The 17,240-nt window shown below is 45.3% G+C and overlaps 1 protein-coding gene across 4 annotated transcripts in view; it reads left to right on the plus strand.

Annotated features, from left to right (window-relative positions):
- FAM219A (family with sequence similarity 219 member A) overlaps positions 1–17,240 on the plus strand; it is a 126,529-nt gene that overhangs the window by 78,754 nt on the left and 30,535 nt on the right. The gene's annotated exons all lie outside the window — the stretch shown is intronic.

Raw genomic sequence — 17,240 nt, forward strand, 5'->3', positions numbered from 1 at the left:
GATAAAATGTGAGGCTTAGAAAAGTCATTGGGGTGAAATCCAGCTGCTGTCCTGAGCTCAGCAGTGCATTCGCTTGACAAGTCTGACAATCATATTTCTACCATAACTCTGGTGGAATTTCTCCTCAGACATAGCCCTTCACTAGTGTATACGCTGTGCCTGCTTAGTTAAGCAAATATGTGTCTGGTGGGCTCATTCATATATGCAAACAAATGCACTGTTAAGATAAAGCATCAGCTTAATTCAAGACAGCAGCTGGATTTCATCCCCAATGACTTTCATAAGCATAGCATTTTATCAGCACTAAATACTTATCTCACCTTGATACAACTCTTCAGAGCCGAAAAGTGACACCATCCTTTCTGGTAGGTCAAGAGGGAGGGACTCCCACAACTTAAGTTTGAGTATTAACTAAGCAGGCACATTGGACAGACTAATTGAGAGAGAGATTTGAGGAGAACTCCCACCCGAGTTTTGGTAGAAATATGGTCCATCATATAGATCTAGGTAGATAGATATAGATATCAAACACACGTTTGGATTCCAGTCTTTGCTTGTGGCTGTGCCAAGAATTTTAGGAGGAACGTTAATTGACATGGGGCAGAATGGGACTAATTTGATGTCTTGAGCCATTGGAGCGGTTTGTTAATCCTTGTCAGCTGCCGCTACTTTTAAAAACTGTCAGACTTACAAGATGTACTCACAGTTCAGTGTGGCTCACCTCTTTTTGTTTCAACCCTCATTCCCCTGCCTCTTCTCTTGTCTCTCCTTCATTTTCTGTCTGGTGTAGGTCTTGAACTCTTCAGGGCAGCGATTGTCTTTTTAATCTTTTCAATGCTCCGGGCAAAGTTATAGTGCTATATAAATATTCAGTAGCTTTCCTCGCACAGCTATTGCATGGGCCATTTAGAGGTCAGGATTCTAGTCCTACTGCGGATGTGCCAAAAAGATAGTGGCATTAACTTTTTTTTTTAGTATTGTTAAAGCATAGTCGGTTGTTCTAATGTCAAACTCAGTCCCTTGATCTGACAGTAGACTAATCCATTGTCTGTTTTCTCTATGGATATTCGGACATATAGTAACCACCTGCGCATTCTGGGAATCCTGGTTCGAATGAGCTCTGTTAAAATACCAACTCAGCATGAACACAACTTTTATTTCCAGAGCCAGCAGTGGTTGGGAATGCTGCACGGGTAATATGCTACATCCTGGGAGAGGGATTGTATTGAAAATCATTAACCTGTCCAGCCACTGAATGTCCTCCATATTGGAAGGGTGTTCCATTATGTTTTGTGACAGAAGCATGGTAGCTGGAATGTCGGTGCTCAGGAATGGGTGTTAAGAATAGGAAGAGCCTCCTGGTTGCACTGGAGTTTTCGATAATTCCTCAAAGGCAGGGGTTGGCTTGAACATAGCTAGTGCAGTAAAACGTTTAGCTTTTTCTCAAGTAAAAATACTGTGGGACCATATCTTAAAAAACACACAAATGGGCTGTAGTTAGTTCCAGGGAAATAATATCACCTGGTTCTGGTGACAAACCACAAGCATTTACTTATGATTTATTACCCTGACCCCTTAATGAAATTATAGCCTTGATAATACTTTAATTCTTCTATATTTGCTTGACATATATTCTGACGCTCCTTCTGTGTTTGTATCACTGTGTCAGATTGTAAATTCCTCTGGGCAGGGACTTGGCCTCTTATTTGTAAATCACTTGATAATGAGGTGTTCTTCAACACTGCTGTCAATGTATGGGCACCTAAGCATTCATAGGGTGTTTTCAGCTCATGTAAAGTGTAACAAATGGACCTGGTACCTCAAGCCTATGAGAACAAGACAGGGCTTTGATAGGTGAAAAAGGAGAATAAAGTAATGGCAAAGGGTAAATCTCAGAGTTTGATATCCATTGGAAGACAGCAGTTCCCGATGTGATTCCCATACAATTCTGTATTGTTTTAATAATGCATAGGCCACCTGTTTGGCTACTTCACATTTCTAATTCCTTTTCTGTGCTGAAATCTTCATCAGTATCTTAGGTTTGTCCTACCCATGTTTCGGATCAAATGGTGGTGTAAATAGAGCATTTATGTAAAATTTAGAAATGGAGCTAGTTATTTGAGTTCCAAGATGGAACTTTATGTAGGTGGGTGAGAAATCACAGGAGTTTTGCTGACTCCAATACACCCTGATTTCCTTCACCCACCTGGTGGTTGTGATTTGGAGCATGTAATAGGGTTTAGAAATTTTCTTTCACCTACTCTCGATCTTACCACAAGGAAGCAAAAGTAAGGTACACAGAATTTCATGCACGGCTAGGAATTGTCATCACCTCTAGGGATTGGATGGTAATGGACACAGTTTCAGGGTAACTACTCATGTATTCCTACCCACTGCCCCCACAGTCTACTCCAAGAGTGCCCAGTCAGGTCTCATGTCTCCAGCTATCACCTGTGTCCAGTCTGCCTAAAAGCAAGCACCAGTGCCTTGCTGTCTCTCCAAGGGCTATGACCAGAGGTACAAGTTACCACACAGCTCTTTCTCAGCAAGCACCTTTATTCTTAAGGTAAAAGCATTACAGTGAAAACGTATTAAAAAAAACTATAAAAGTTCCTGTATGCATGTTGAAAGCTTACCAGAGGCCATCAGTCTTACAAGGCCCTAGTAGGCCAAAGTCTTTTCAACCCCTTCTGCAAGGGTTGGGAGCCTCCTTGGACAAAAAGTCCTGTCCATTTGCTGGATCAGAAAGAAGGCCCTGACTCCGTTTAATCCCAGCCTTTTTATATCAAAAGTCCTTTCTTCGTCTGTTGGTCTCAGTTTGAGACCGCATATGCGAGCCTCCCCAGGGGTGGTACCTCCCGGGGGTGGGGGGGGTGGTTTACAAGTTGAGTGATTCCCCATAATCACCCCCTACACACACACTATTCTTAGTTTCTGGCGGAGCTGTGGCAATCCTCCCTATCTGGAGTTGCATCCATAAACCATCCATATGCTTAACACAATATGGTCCCCAGAGATACTGCCTGCAGTTGCAGTAATGTACTACAGAACTTCTCTGCCAGCTATCAACAGTCTTCACTAAATGAGAATTACGGGCGATGACTATAGACGTCTGAATCTGATCTGCTACGAGGATGTCTTGACAGTTTTTAGTGAAGCCTAGAGAGGAGACATGTATATACAAAGCTGTAGGTTCTAGAATAAGAATGAGATTTCAGTGGGTGTGAAAATGTATGTTCTCTGAATCAAATTTAGAAGGCAAGCTAATGGAGACTTAGCTGGTGTAATTAAGACCTTTTTTCCACTTCCCTCAGCGTGTAACCTTTTCCCTTTAGACTCTCCCTCATTTAGACACTTGGATGCAATGAGCTAAATTCAGAGGTGACCTAGTGTCAGATGATCAGATGGAGATCCATGTGCTCAGCGGTGCAGTCTTGAGGGGTTTTGTTTTTGTTCGGAATTTTATTGCAAGTCTGCATGGTAGAAGTGACCTCAATTGCAGCAGCACTAGATAAATTATCTACTGTCCTAGTTGCAATTGTTTTCCCTCCGAGCTTAGATCTCATGCTGACATTTCTCTTAATTCTAAAACATTCAGTGGCTGATGCTAGACAGCCCCAAAAGGAGACGCAAGTGTCACAAAGTAGCCTTTGATGTGAGCTACAGTAGTTCAATTATATCATCTCCTAACACAATCAGAAATGGTCCTTGCTTCTTGAAGCAAGGAGCCATCCTAGTACTAGTAACAGCAGAGCTATTGCATGAAATAATTGGGTACTAGCACCTTCCTGCTGGCAACTGCATTGCAGGAGATTTCTTTTCTGCTCCGTGAGATATTGTACGATTTACTCTTTGAGCAGGTCTACTATTGGGGAGGAAATTCTCCTTTCCTGGAGCCCGGAGGGCATTTATAAGTTAGGCATGCATGCCCCCACACTCCATCCCTGCCTTCCTGATGGCCCCCTCTCTGCCTCACTTTCCCTGGCCCAAAACACAGCAGCGCTGTGGGCAGGCAAGAGATATTGAACAGCTGCGTAGAAGGGACATGGGGAAAAAGTGGGATTTGAAGGAGAGAGATGGGGGGAGAGGAGCTGTCCTCTGACAAAATATTTATTGATGTTCTGTATTAAATGTAGTAACCTGGTTAGATCTCTAAGGACTCTCCTCTTCTCCCACTTTCCCCTGTGCTAATCCCACCTCTCCTGAGAAGTTCACAAGGACTTGATGGAATTCTGCTAGAGGTGTGCTGCTGCTGCTTAAATCTGCCCGAGGGCTCACTATTGAGTAGCAAAGGGGAACTCTTTCACGATATGCAGAGACTGCTGAGCAAGCGACAGCTGTTGCACATAGGGAGTGAGAGTGGGACAAGCAGTCAAATCAGAGTTTCACGTGGCCATGTAAAAAATGGCCTGATGGTTACTGGCCCAACCTCTGCCTCTTGCTAATTGTTCATCTTTTGTTTCTGCCGCTAGATTGTTTTGTGCACAAGAGTTTTAAGATTTTATTCTGTACTACTAGGGAGGAACTCAGACTTCCTGATTCCTTACGGTCTGTCTGATTTTGTGGGTTTCTGTGTAGACGTTAATTAGGTTGTCTACCTCAAAATGCAGAAAACACTTAAACTTAATTTGTGCTGTCTATCATATTAACATCCGTTAGCTAACAGGCAGGATTCCTGTAAACCACAAGCAACTCTCTGGAATAAACATTATTTAGAGCATGTAATTCTGCCAGTGATCTAAGACTAGCAGTTTAATGCAGAATTCCCATCTCAAGCCTGATGCAGCGTGATGTTCTTTCCCCCCCCCCCCCCCCCCCCTGATGTGGTAGCATTAAGCCTGCCTTAGAGAGCTGGCTTTAAGGATGGATTTAGATTCCAGGCTCTGGCTTGGTGGAGAGCAGAGTTAATTGAGGAACTAATCCATTTGAGGAAAGAGGGCAGTCTGACCGCACACGCCGTGTTATTAGCTCCTACTGCCTACCTCTTGAATGACATTGATTCATGACAGATATTGCATTGCTCTGCTGCTGGGAAGGAAAGGTATAGGGAACACTAATCAATATCGGTTGAGAACGACAGAGCCTTCAGCGTTCAAGATAACAAAATGTGTGCCTTTCCAATCTAACCCCTGCCCCAGTAGAGGGTAGCCTTCCTTTCTTGCTCCATGGTGTTCCTGAAACTCTGATTTTTCTTTTTCGGTAGCCAGTTTAATTTGACTTTTCAAAGGAAATGCAATGGGTGTGGGATTGTTTTTAAAACAGCTCCATTGAGCAGCTACAGAGAGCATACAAGAGCGTAACCCCATTGCTGACAGCATTCAAGGACACAGCACTCTATGCATAGGGTTGGACGTAATGACTGAGGACAGGTGTCCAGATTTTGCTCAGCTGTGGGTTGCCATGGCAGCTTGCCACAAGTTTAAGAGCTGCAGCTAAATTATGTAAAATAGGGCCAATGGCAGCAGCCCTTATTTGCAATACTGCGAGGCCCCCACCTGACCATTCCCTTCTCAGATCAAGAGGGAGAATTGCATGCTGGGATATGTTGTTTGTAACAGGCACATCTGCATATTAACTATGAATCCAACTTCTTTTGTGGAGCTGAATGTGTCAGTACAACCCTGTTATTCTTTGTCCCTTTTCCTTGAGGCCTCTTTCCTGGCTTTTTATACAAAAGAACTCCGTGATCTAAATACTTCATACAGATAATAGAATAATAAGCAAAGGTTGTAAGTGGCTGAACAAATCAATACCATTAGTGTATCCTTTTGTCAGTACCTCAAATACTGTATTATTCCCAATTGTTCTTCTGAGACAGGGCGATTCATGCTAATTAGGTAGAGCAGCTGTTGTTTCTGGGAACAAGCTGTATAGGTGGATTCGAAGAGCACTTTTAACAAAGAAATTGCAACTCTTCTGCTAGCTCCCAAGGTTCCAGCTCTATTGAGAAAACTGCAGATCTCCATATCCATAACCATTTGCATTGTGACCTCAAGTGACATCATTACTTAAAGTGCACAAAGCTATTTTCTTCCCTTGGGAGTTCCCATTTCCTTTCAGATTGTGTCTGTACTGTGTGCTGGGGGAATGAGTAATGCGGAAGCAGAAGCACAGCGCAATATAGCACTGCTATTGATTGTCTTCATGATGATAAAAGTGCAATCTACCACTTGGAGGCCTCCTGGGGATGAGAGGAATTTATTTAAACATAATTTCATGTGTTATTACTCCTTCCAGTTGTAACAAATTGTGCATACAATTTATTGTAGCATCCTTCTTGCAAAGTATCTCAAGACTCTTTGTGAGGAGGGGGAGAATATAAAGCTCGATAGATTTTGGGACAGTGGGCCTCATGCAGGCAGCATGGGGATATGACGGTAAAAAGAGGCCACTTCCAAACGTAGTGGTGATGCAAGAACTCTTGCAGGTTAGTTGGAGTTGAGAGACTGGAAGGAAGCAGTAAAGGGGAGCAAAGAGGAGGTGAGTGGAATTTAGTGTCGGTCACAGACTCAAGTGAACAGGAAAGTTGTGAAGTGAGATTGGAAGAGAAGAGTGACTCCCTGGAGTTCTGCAAGGTCCAGAGGAACCTCTGGGTTGGAGGAACAGGGCAGGCAGGTGAGAGTGAGGGGCAGCTCGATGAGAAGAGGGAGGTGCAAATGAATGTTATAATCCAGGAGTGAAGCCACTGAAGTGGATTAAAAGATTGGTAAGAAGCTAGTGAAGAGGAGGGTGCTGATATTCCTAATTATTTATATAATACTCAAAAATGTGCTAGGCACAGGAGAAGACAGACTCAGAAACTCCTCTTTTTGACACAAGTACTCTTAGAAATTAATCAGAGAAGCCAAACATGTATTTTTACTTAAGGAAATTAAATGAAGGGTCCATGGTTAAAGCAGAGGACTGGAAGGAGGTGTCCTAAGTGCAAAGTAGAATTAAAATCGCAGTCAAGGAGGAAACTTACCACATCTATGGAGAACGAAACACTTCAGGCAGCACCGCAGAAGTAGCGAGCAGGGATGCCAGTTATACCCAGAGTGCAGGTAATGTGGCATATTTTACCCTCATTACTTTTTTTCCATATAGTAAAGGTAATATTGCTGAAACATCCTGGAGAGACCTAAAGGGGGCTTCCCACCAGTATACCTCCGCAATGACTTGGAGAGGGCAGCTCTAGCTGGGTTGATGGGAGAATTTATTTCATTCAATCCATGGCGCCTTTGCTGAGACTGCCACAAAAAAGAAGGAAGGGGAAAATTAGCGCCAATTGTTCTGGCTTCTGTGGTCTGAGCTCCCTTGGAAGTGGGATCCACTAACTCATTTTGCATAGCCCATCCGTGGGGAATGTTTCACCCTTAGCCTGAATTACCCAGATGTTATTTCTCTATTGTAAACTCAGTGTTCTTTCTAATGTCTTCTTAGGTAGGTGAGCTTCTCAGTAGGACCCCTCGAGGGAGGCCAGTAGAACTCTGTGTCATTAACATAAACTGGCACCAGAACAGACCACAGCATCTGCAGACCCTCATTCAGTGCAAACATTTTCTGCGTTTCATTCATGAGAGATGAGTCTATCTGACAGTTGATCAGATTTGTTCTCTCCTTTTTCCTTCTCTATACCGCGTGTTCAGTTATTAGCAGCCTGCAACCCCTCATGGCTATTGGTGCCAAAATGCTGGGCCAGCAGATAAGGATTGCATTGAGTAGGAATAATATGCACTTGTCAAAGAAAGGAGATTGCTATTCTTGGCTCTTAACTACCGTTCCCAGGCAAAGACGATGCTGACGGTACCCTAGAAACATTCATGTCCTCCCTCTGAAATCATAGAGGATCCTATGTACCTACCCTGGGCTGAAAATGAAGGAGGTGTGATATAAGCCAGCTGCCATTACACAAGGTCACAGTGGCACTAACCCTTTCATACTGAGGACCACTTCTTAATTATTTATTTGTATTACAGAAGTGCCTGAGAACTACAGTCTCTCCTTTTAGCCAGCATCTACCTCTGCTAAGCTGTCTCCAGGCCACTTTGCAGTCCTGTCCTGCCCTTCTGTGTGCTACTCCCCCTCCAATCTTGGGATCAGAAAATGTTAGCACTGATTTAAGAAGAAATGAAGCAGCCACGCAGGGGGCAAAAAGTGAGTTGATGGGGTGCTAGTCATTTGTCCAAAGAAGCCTCTGGACACTCAAGTGTCCTGGACTAACAAAGTATCTGTCAGACATGGACAGATGCTTCACCATTGAACAGAAGCAGCTCTGAGGACCACAGTCTGAGAATTGCTGTAGGCTGCAGTCAATTTATGCCAGTGCAAGCAGTGAGCCATCTGGCTACTTCCTATCTTGCAAACTTTTTGCAAAACTCTGTTCCCTTTCTAGCTGGCATAATTTTTTATGAAGTGGGTCTTGTTGAAAGAAAATAAAGCACTTATAGATGCCACATAATTACCAGAGACAAGATTTGTAAAAAGCGATAAAATCACTGCAGTAATTGGACAGTCTCCAGTTCAATTAATCCATTCCTCAAGTTGTTAATCACAGCTCTCTCAAGAGGTTCCACTTACTATCTGGGTCAAGGCTGACTAGCTTGTGCTGATGGAATGTGTTTATTACATCATTCATAGAAATGACACATCACAGGTAGGGATAATGCAAAATAGCTCTAGGTTCCTTTGCATGCACTTGCGCACACCCCCATTTCCAAAGGGAACAACCAGAAATGATCAAAATGAAACGCCAGGCCAAAAGAGAACATCATAAAGTCTTGTAATAACGGCTTCCAAACAACCAGTAGAAGTAGCTTAGTCCATTATAAATACGTGGGATCCTGCTTCATTAGCGTGTTAACCAACAGACAGGACTTTCTGCCCAGAATCTCACTGGGTCAGATCATGGACGAGACTTTAGATGGGACTTCTATTTTGGTGTTGTGATTGACCACTGAGCAGAGGGGCATATGTGCCAAAACCAAGTGCAGCTTTCCTATGGGAAGGTTGCTACTCTGGTGACAAGGCATCATACTTCTCACACTCCTCGTTCGTTCTCTGTGAGGGACCTGCCCTTTCCCAATCAGTCTCCGGGCTTGTCTTCACTACCCGCCGATCCGGCGGGTAGCAATCGGTCTATCGGGGATCGACTTACCGCGTCTAGTGAAGACGCGATAAAATCGATCCCTGATCGCTCTGCCGTCGACTCCGGAAATCTACCACGGCAAGAGGCGGCAGCAGAGTCGGCGGCAGCGCGGCAGCGGTCGACTTTCCCCCGTCCTCACAGCCAGGTAAGCCGACCTAAAATACGCAACTTCAGCTACGGTATTCACGTAGCTGAAGTTGCGCATCTTAGGTCGGACCCCCGCTGTAGTGTAGACCTAGCCTCCGACTCTACATTGCCACCTCTTCAGCATTTACTTTTCAACTAAGCCCCAAGCATTTGCACTGCGGTCTGCAAAGTGATGACTCCACTGAGCTAGTGTGGACCAAGGTTGTGTTTTCAGTCTGTTCTTCCCTGCTGGATGTTTTGCAAAGGACTTAGGAAGAGCAAATGATCTTTCAGTACCAGGGCACAATGAGGTCAGTTGTCTGTTCTGGGTTGCCTTGTGGTTTTTATGCAGGCTTCATGGCTTTTGACTGTTTCTTATGGCTTTGAAATAATTGATTAATAGACTTAATGGTCCCTCCTGGCTTTAACAATCGTCTAATCTGACCACTGCATAACACAAGCCATAGAAATTCACCTGGCAATTCCTTCATTGGTCCCTATAACATCTGACTGAACTATAGTGTATCTCTTACGGCTTGTCCTTTTCTCTGTCCCCATTGCTAAAACTGTGAGTGTGCATTGGTTTTCTCTCACTTCCACTGTAACCAATGCCATCTATTCCTCCCTGCCTCTAACCTGTACAAAATGGTACAATTTAAAAGCCGCCTCCTCCACTCTGCCCATGTGTTTCATTCCCATTTTCAGATCCCTTCATTGGCTCCCTCCTACTTTCCACAAGAGTAAAATTATTCATCCTTTGCTTTAAGGCTCTGCACTGCTCAATAGCTACCCACATCTCAGCTCAGTTTTTCCTCCTACTGTCCCTCCTCGCCCAGAATTCGGCCCAGTCGTTTTTCTGTAATCTTTGTTCCCAGTCCCATTCTTAACTCTGTGCCTTTATTTCATGTTGCCGCCTCCTCTGAAAACAGCCTGAATCAATATAGATTAAGCTTCTCTGGGCAGGAAATTGTCTAAACTATCTGTCTGGTAAAGCAGCACTGTTCGAAGCACTATATAAATAAACCCTCTGGAATCTTCTAAAACATGCCTATTGTGTATCTAAAAAGCATCATATTTTACCTGCCCCTTTGTTTACTTCTAAGCTTGCTCTTTCCTGTTCTAAATTTGAAATCATTGCTGCTTTTACTATCCGAGGGGGAGCCGTGTTAGTCTGAATCTGTAAAAAGCAGCAGAGGGTCCTGTGGCACCTTTGAGACGAATAGTCTCACCCATAGCAGTGTTTTTGCTCACCTGTATGAAATGGGCACAGTTAAGTCAGCTAGTGTTGATGTCTCGTGAAGGAATAGTACAGTTCTCCCCATCTAGCTCAGCCGTCTGCAGTTCACAGAGTAAAAAGTACTTCCTGCCATGAATAAACCGTGAGCCGTATTTGAAAATAGGTTTTAATCCCATCGGGCATCCTGGAGCTTCCTGCTGCTGGCCACCACTTTGTTGCAAGGTGAGATCCTCGCTTCAGTGCTGGAGCTGAAAGTAGGAAGAGCTGACTTTTAAATTATGGGGTTTACATTCCAGTCAGTAGATATTGGCTTGGAATTACAACGTGTGAGGAAAAAGTCTAAAGTACAAGCAGTTGTACACTGTGTGGGTCTATCTGAGACAGGACGTTTGACATATTGAATGACCCCAAGATAAGAAGCAACAGAGGGTCCTGTGGCACCTTTAAGACTAACAGAAGTATTGGAGCATAAGCTTTCGTGGGTGAATGCCCACTTCATCAGACGCAAGTAATGGAAATTTCCAAAGGCAGGTATAAATCAGTATGGAGATAACGAGGTTAGTTCAATCAGGGAGGGTGAGGTGCTCTGCTAGCAGTTGAGGTGTGAACACCAAGGGAGGAGAAACTGCTTCTGTAGTTGGATAGCCATTCACAGTCTTTGTTTAATCCTGATCTGATGGTGTCAAATTTGCAAATGAACTGGAGCTCAGCAGTTTCTCTTTGGAGTCTGGTCCTGAAGTTTTTTTGCTGTAAGATGGCTACCTTTACATCTGCAAGATAAGAATACATTTTGTGTTCAAAGGGACACTGTCAAGTACTGGTCGCTTGAATTCAAAAGTTAAGTTGCTTTTTAAAATGTACTGTAGATGTAGGAACATTCTCAATTTTAAAATAATTAATAACCACCTTTAAATGAAAGCAGATATCTTAGGATTTAAACATTCCCATGCGGTCTTGGAAACCCAATCCAACAGCACTGTGGCAGCACATGGGAATTTGAATGTGTAACCAACGAAACAAAAGTAATATTGGCTAGTTTTAATTTCATTGTCCAAGCTGAGTGAAGTGCAAAATGGATAAAAGGTATGAACCAATAGGGGTTTTTTATATTATGCTCATCCCCATAGGGAAATGGTGAAGAGTAAAGTAAAGCTTTAAAAATCCTTTCACTATAATCTTTACTAATGCTAGTAACGTATAGGATGGCTTCTAAAAATATTAATGCTTTTTGTCTTGAGAGTGTCTCTTTAAATAAAAATGTTCGTTTTAAACCCTGAAGCCCTCTGTAAGGTTTCTGAAGCAAAATTAAAGCAGGAGAGGGACTACCGTACTTTTCTTCTTTCTGACATTGGCCTTCTGTGGCTCCAACTTTCATAACTAGCTGTATAAGAGAAAAATGCTCCTGTACTACAAATTTCCCAGTTCAGAGAATGCACTCGGTGTGCATAAAGTCCAAACATAGCTGTAATGTCAAGGAACGCTCAAATACTTCCTTGAAGCAATTACATTTTCTGCCTGCGAGGTAATGTATGTATATTGGAATGGAAAAAGGAGGACCAGGTCCACTTGTGGGCTAACTTTATACTTGTCACTTGTGCAGAACTATTTCTTGATGCAACTGTTACTCTTGCAGGAAGACTGTGGCAGGCAAAGCCAAAGTAGCTAATGGAAATAAGTGAAGAAAGGTAACGCTTCCTGTGCTAAAAGTCACCGTTCTGTATGCCTTGAGATTCACATTCCAAAGACTCTCATGTGGCCAAATTAAGTCTTCGCTTCTCAGCCTTGTCCTTTTTTATTTAAATTACTTATTTGATAACTATTCTCTATATTGAAACAATATTTCCTTTTCTAATTTTTTTTCCCCCAGAGTTGAGATGTTCATAATGTTTGGATCAAATTAATCTGCCATGTCTGGCTGTGGGACCCCATCCAATGAGGAGTAAATGTGATAGATTTCTCTTCCAATTCCTTAAAAGGGTCACCGGCACCAGAGACGATTCATTTGCCCTGCAGCCCTAGCCTTTTACTTCTGGGGCGCCTTTACGAAATCAGTTGGCTGAAAACCATTTTCCTCCTGTAACCATTCATGGGAAAGGAGAGAGATCACAGATAGGCAACCGGGGGAGAAGCAAGTTAATGTGGAAGCCTTTCGCTGCCAGGGACCTGGTTCACGAGGCGGGTGATAGGTGTGTTCTCTCCCCAACACAGCAGGTGTGGGACCTGGGGCCTGCAAGCTGATGGGTAGCTGCATCATAAAACGAGACAATACGGCGCAACTCACTACAGCTGGGGCTCCATGAATAGAAGCAGCTCTGGGTTGAAATTTTAGGGCCACGATGGTGCTGAATTGACAATACTACGTGGTTGGGGAATGTGGACCTTTATCTGTGTTGTTCCTGCTTCTAGCCAGTGCTATAGATGTTCAAAGCCAGAAGGTACCATTATCATCATCTGGTCTTGCCTGCATGTCACAGGGTGTAGAACTTCCCCCAGTAATTCCTGGATCAGGCCAAATAACTTCTACTGCTAGAAGAGGGCCTCATCCTCCCTGACTGAACTAACCTCGTTATCTCTAGACTGATTCTTGCCTGCATATTTATACCTGCCTCTGGAAATTTCCACTACATTCATCTAACAAAGTGGGTATTCACCCACAAAAGCTTATGCTCCAGTACGTCTGTTAGTCTATAAGGTGCCACAGGACTCTTTGTCGCTTTTTACAGATCCAGACTAACACGGCTACCCCTCTGATACTTGCCAAATAACTTGTGATTGAACTACAGCATCCCTCATTTAGAAAGACATCCAATCTTGATTTAAAGATGACTAATTTCTCACTTTCAGGAGCTCTGTATTCACACAACAAGAAACCTGATTTAGAGATTTTATAATTGGTGATGGGGTTTAGATTCATAGATTCTAGGACTGGAAGGGACCTCAAGAGGTCCTCGAGTCCAGTCCCCTGCCCTCATGGCAGGACCAAATACTGTCTAGACCAGGGGTCTCAAACACGCGGCCCAGGGGCCGCATGCGGCCCGCGGGGTTACTTTCTGCGGCCCGCGAGCTGCTCGCAGCCCCCCCGCCCTCCCCCAGCCTTTACCTAGAGCAGCTCCGGCCCGACGCACACCCGGGACAGGGCAGGCTCCCTGCCTGCCCTGCCCCCGCGCCACTCCGGGAAGCCAACGGAACCTGGTGAAGGAGGGGTGCAGGGGTGTGTTTGGCTGTTGCGGTTCGCGGCCAATGGAGCTGCTGGGGGCGGTGCCTGAAGCAACAGCCACACACACCCCTGCGCCCCTCCTTCCCCAGGTTCCGTCAGCTTCCCGGAGCGGCCCTGGGGCAGGGCAGGCAGGCAGGGAGCCTGCCCTGCCCCCGGTGCGCGTCGGGCCGGAGCCCAGCCCCCGAACCCCTCCTGCAGCTGAACCCCCTGCTGCACCCCGCACCCCTCCTGCACCCCAACCCACTGCCCTGAGCCCCCTGCTGCACCCCTCCTGCACCCTGAGCCCCCTGCTGCACCCCGCATCCCGACTCCCTGCCCTGAGCCCCCAGCTGTACCCTGACTCCCTGCCCTGAGCCCCCAGCTGTACCCTGACTCCCTGCCCTGAGCCCCCTGCTGCACCCTGCACCCCTCCTGCACCCTGACCCCCTGCCCTGAGCCCTCTGCTGCATCCCGACCCCCTGCCCTGAGCCCCCTGCTGCACCCCGCACCCCTCCTGCACCCCAACCCCCTGCCCTGAGCCCCCTGCCGCACGCTGCACCCTGACCCCCTGCTGCACCCCTCACCCCTCCTGCACCCCACAGCCCAACTCCCTGCCCTGAGCCCCCGCCACACCCCTCCTGCACCCCCTGGGGGCAGGAAGGGGGCGGAGTTGGGGTGGGGATTTCAGGGAAGAGGTTGGAATGGGGGCAGGGAAGGGGTGGGAAGAGGTGGGGTGGGGCCTCATGGAAGGGGTGGAGTGGGGGCGGGGCTGAGGGTGGCGGGGGGGAGGTGTCAGTAAATGCGGCCCTCGGGCCAATGTACTAGTCCTCATGTGGCCCACGTGGTCATTTGAGTTTGAGACCCCTGGTCTAGACCATCCCTGATAGGTTAGATAAATGTCTATCTTAAATATTTCCAGAGATGGAGATTTCACAACCTCCCTAGGCAGTGTTTAACCACCCTGACAGTTAGGAACGTTTTCCTAATGTCCAACCTAAACCTCCCTTGCTGCAGTTTAAGCCCAACTTGAAGTTGCTTGAGGTTATCCCTGGGCTTCCTTATTATTTTTATTTATTTAATTATTATGTACTTATCTTTTTTTTTTTTTTTTTTTTTTTATGGTCATGGCCCAGGATTACATTGTGCTAGGCACAGCGGAGTTCTCTCTCCTGCAAGTTGGCTACACGCTGGACAAAACAAACACCTTTGCTAGCAGACTGTCAAACTTCTAGTTAGCCCACTCGTTTCCCTTACCCAGTTAAGATCAGGGCCCCCATTCTACTGCCTGCTATGCTGCCATGGTTCTGGAAAAAGCTTACAAACTAAGACACACGAGCAAATTAAGGGTGGACCGCGTGAGGTATAACTTACAAATGTACCAGGCCTTGTCTTGCTCAGTTTTGTTAGATGTGGTGGTTGCAAAGGCTTTTTAAACAGGCAGCTTTATCTATTTGTATTGGAGCACCTAGAGGCCCTAAGAGGGAATTGGGGCCCATTGTGCTAGGTGGTGTGTGTGTGTGTGTGTGTGTGTGTGTATATATATATATATATGTGTGTGTATATATGTGTGTGTATATATGTGTGTATATATATATATATAATATACAGTTAGGCTCTTTATTATATGCACATGCACACACACACACGCACGCACACACACACACATATATAATGAAAAGAGTCTCTGCCCCAGAGACCTTAGAGTCTAAAGAGGAGGCGGGGGATGGGCGAATGGCAGGAAGGGGTAGTGGGCAAGAAGGAATGAAGAGGAAAGGGTACAGTGTCAGCTCATCACCTGCCTTGTCAAGGTCAGCTGGCAGGATCTGATAAGCCTCCCAGCAGAGGAGAGCCTGGAGGATAAGGAGAATGAAAGGCCACTTTGTCAGTACTTCCGTGTGTGTAATAAAGAGCCTAACTATGCTCCCTCTTTTGAATGACAGCTGGGTTGACAGCAAGCTATCGTCTGCAGCACATATAGGTCGTTTCATCCCCCCCCTCCCCCCCCACTGGTCCTAGCCTGTTTCTCCTCCCTATTGACTTGCATTTCTTTTAGATAGGTTCAAGTGAGAGTGAAATATTGTACTTTCCAGATATTCAATACTGAATCCTTCTGTGTGGACCCTCGGCTTCCCATATGCAGTAGAAATGCTGGAGCATTGCATATAGCCCCGTGTTCTGCAGGCTATCGGCGTGCTAAAACCCAGGCTATAAAACTGTCAAAATTCTTCACGCCAGCCTAACAAATGACTGAACAGCTTCTGAAAGTCTAACGGTTTGGGAGAAAACTCCGCTAAATCCCTTTTGGATTTGGCTTTTTTCACCAGGTTAACTGGGGTGATTAATTAAAAACCAGTAAGCGTGAAGTGAAATTGAACATCTTAACTTCCCCAAATGCCAATCTATTGATTGGTTTCCCTGATGCACAGTGGAAGGATTCTTATATTTTCCTGAAGAAATACAAACTCAAGCTCAACCCTGCATTGTGTCTTTAGTTAGTTTTCAGATTTCCTTTTCTTTCTATAATGGATATTTGAAAGAGTCCCATTATGTCTTATCAGGCCAGCTGCCTCTCGGGCGCCCCCTCGTGGCCTAGAATCATACTACAGTTTCCCAGCTTGGACTGTTCAAAAAAACTTCACTTCAGGCTTTTTCTTGGTCAAAAAATACCCTTTTGGAGGACTGGGTTTAATAATCTAAAATGATCTGTAAATAAAACTCAAGACACCAAAACAAAGTTCATGTATATAAGTCCACACAATTCAAAGTTTCTCTTCCTCCTGGCAGGCCTCCTGGCCCAGAGAGCTTTGCAGTCCATCCCTGGCTTGAGCTGGGTCTCTCCGGGTATGTCTTTCCTGCAATTAAAAACCCGCTGCGGGCCCATGCCATCTGACTCGGGTTCTCAGGCTGTGGGGCTGTTTAATTGCATTGTCGCTGTCTAGGTCTGGGCTAGAACCCAGGCTCCAGGGAATAAAAGTCCTCACTCCTAGTTCCCTGCCCTAACCATTAGATATGCTTTTAAAACAATGGAATCTCAATTCTATTATTCCATTTTTCTCTGCAGCTTAAACCTATTACTGTTAAGATAGAGCAACAGTGAGCAATATCTCCTTCACGTGTACAACCCCCCGATTCCTTGTTTGTAAAGTGATCTAAATGTACATGCTTTAAAGCTAAGTTTAGCTTTTGGCTACACCTCCCATTAACTGCAGTGGAGCCCTGTGCATTCCCCAGAGGGCAGAATTTGTTCCTTTGTAAAGATGCATTTCCTGGTTGGCTGCTTTAACCACCTGCCAGTGTCCTAAAATTCTCAGCAATCTGGGGATGTGCACAGGCAGGTTGCTGTCTATTACCCCCCCTACTTTCCCTGCCAAACAAGAGCCTGTAACAAAGTGTTATAAAGGAAGCTGGGCAAGGAAGACAAACCCAAGACCATCTCAGTGAGCTGATTTATTAGCAACAGCTACAAACTCAGTCTTCAGACAGCTGAGCCAGTACCGTACATACAACCTGTGCTTCCTTCAGGCAAGGAGACCTCTACGGGCTCGTGCACTTGG

The sequence above is a fragment of the Emys orbicularis genome, chromosome 6, assembly GCF_028017835.1.
Source record: "Emys orbicularis isolate rEmyOrb1 chromosome 6, rEmyOrb1.hap1, whole genome shotgun sequence".
Classification (NCBI taxonomy): Eukaryota; Metazoa; Chordata; order Testudines; family Emydidae; genus Emys; species Emys orbicularis.